Genomic DNA, 2,674 nt, shown 5'->3' with positions numbered 1-2,674 from the left:
ATATTCTAGAATATCTATCACATGTATTTGATTTTCCATTGTCTTAAAGGCTCTTAATCTCATGTTTCAATCTATACATTTATTCCTTTTTTATTTTCTTTCTTTGTCAAATTTAATAAGATACATGTTTCTAAACAAAACTCATTTCTATGTAGATGATCGTATATCATGTATCGAGTCTTTGCCTGATATAGCTCCTGGATCTTATGTTTTAACTCTTTAGTTGGTTGTAAGGTTTCCAGCCCAAACTCTCGAATTTTGTAACTGCTGTTTATATGATGCTTAATACAAAAAAAACTCATTTATCTAAGTTGATTGTTATCATTATACTAGTAAATTGTTAAGCTCAATATTTTGAAAGTAGGTGTGCAAGTTAATTTTAATTTTAATTCAGAATGTTTAGGTATACAATTACACAATGAAAGATTTAGATTCATAATTGTAGAATATTAACATATGTAACAATAAAAATCAGAATAATGTAGTTTTGGTAGATCAATTATATGTTTTACTATTTTTTTTGTATAATTGTAAAATATGAAAAATCTAAATTTATCAATTATGAAATTGTTGTTCTTTTCTTACATACTTAGAGATCAAACTGAAAATTTAAGAAATTCTATACACTAAATCTTAGAAAGCATTTACAAATTTAAAGCCAAGATAACAAGTTTTTTTCTCATACAAACAAGATATCAACACATTTAATCCTAATTTATGCTTTAGATTGATCAAATCTAAAATTATCATATAAAGAATCGTAATTTCATAGTTTATACTTTGATACACATGCAGAGAATTGCAATTTAGTTTTATCCGGAAAGCAGGGTTATCACGTTTTCCAGCACCTGATACTGAAATTCTACTGAACGTGCATGATTCTAATATCATATCTATCATTTCTGAACAGCCAAGGTAAACTAACACAACACCACCCTAACGCACTATTCGTTATATACCGGCGAATCGTTCGAGAGCTGTAGCTTTTTCTGTCTTTTGTATTCGGTCTAATTTCGTCTCTGAATTGCGAGAATATGAAAGGCTTGTCACGCCTTGGATTGTCGTTCTCCACAAGTTCCGCATGCGCCCAGATTTCCGTCTCCATTGGAAAGGCAGTAAAAAAGGCAATAGACATTCGATCTATCCACCCAGTACAAACAATGCGATAATCTGCGCTATGGTATCTGCCATTACTCCACGCCTGTATTCATATTCACCATTCATCCTAATTTTATGCCTTGCAGGAATAATAAACATCTTTAATGATATTTCGTGTGTGTTAGCGCATAACTTCTGTTTGCTCTGTGATTTACGCTGATAGCACAATTTGCATCGTATTCACAATAGACGTTGCAGGTTTTGCATGTTTTGCATTTAAGTTATTCTGCCTCTTCCATCCATTCCAACAATTTTTGCATGATCCATGTTCATGCGTTGGTTTATTGGTTTATTCTTTTCGCATATTATATTTTAATATAATGGTTGATGAATTCTTTGTTATTTGTTTTAATTTCTTTTTGTAAATTTTGCTCCTCTTCTTGCTAGATCCATAGTGTGCAGGTTAGAAAATTTTACATGGTATCAAAGCCTGGAGCTAGAAGGAAGGAGCACAACAATTATTTGTTGTCAGATTTATGAAGATTACCATCACATGGAAGCTGACGTAGACCTCTGTTTCTAGATGCATGCATATTTTTTCCCTAATTTTTGCATGCTCCTTGTTGTTTTTCCTATATTGATTCTTTAAAACTTGTACGCGCTTCACAAGCACTGTATGATAAAGATCTGGGAAATTTGAGGCTTTGTAAAAAAATGAACTTTTAGAAAGTTTATATGGGGGTTTTGCTTAATGCATTTAGTATAGGTTTCTTTCAATAAGTTTCCCTAAATAAAAATAGAAGATTAAAGTGGCTATGCACTCTTCCTTCAACTGACAGCCAAAAATGTTCTTTTGTTTTAAATTCCTTTCTACATGAGATTCCAATGTTGTAACTTTGTTTGCTGCAAGAGATTCTTTCTAGGAGGGTTCTCGACTACATGAAATTCCAAAGTTGCATCCCTGAGTGCTTCCAAAGTTTCTTTCTACTGGGATAATATTGAGAATTGGATAAAAAATGGCATCATGCCAACTAGAGGACATCTTGGAATTCTTCAGTTTGGAGTACATTTGTTTGTAGAATCATATCTTCCGGTCTTCAGATGATTAGTTTCTATATTCAGAGACTGTGTACCTTGTATATTCATTCATTTGAGCAATGCAGAATATGTACAATTACATTTTTGAAGTATCTCAAAGTTACTCACGCAGTGGTTTCTATGACTCTGATATAATCCTGTTGTGGTGTGAATTCATTTGTAGTTCTTCATCGACAATTTCAACTTTCTTTTTTAGTGTGAATAACGGTTAGGAGTTTTTCTCAATTGGGTTTTCTCCTATCTTCTTTGTAATTGGGTTCCTAATTAGGCTTTATTGTCAAGACCCATATCTCTCCTTAGTTAGACTTAAGGGGAGCGTTAGCGCATAATGATTAATAGTGATAGCACAATTTGCACTGTAATCACAACAAATGTTGCATGTTTTGCATTTAAGCTAACAATGGAGAACTACAAGTTTAAATTATTCTGCCTCTTCCATCCATTCCAATGATTTCTACATGATCCATGTTCATGTGTT

The sequence above is a fragment of the Cryptomeria japonica genome, chromosome 8, assembly GCF_030272615.1.
Source record: "Cryptomeria japonica chromosome 8, Sugi_1.0, whole genome shotgun sequence".
In the NCBI taxonomy this organism is placed as follows: domain Eukaryota; kingdom Viridiplantae; phylum Streptophyta; class Pinopsida; order Cupressales; family Cupressaceae; genus Cryptomeria; species Cryptomeria japonica.
The sequence above is the reverse complement of the archived record's forward strand: the minus strand, read 5'-3'. Positions refer to the sequence as shown.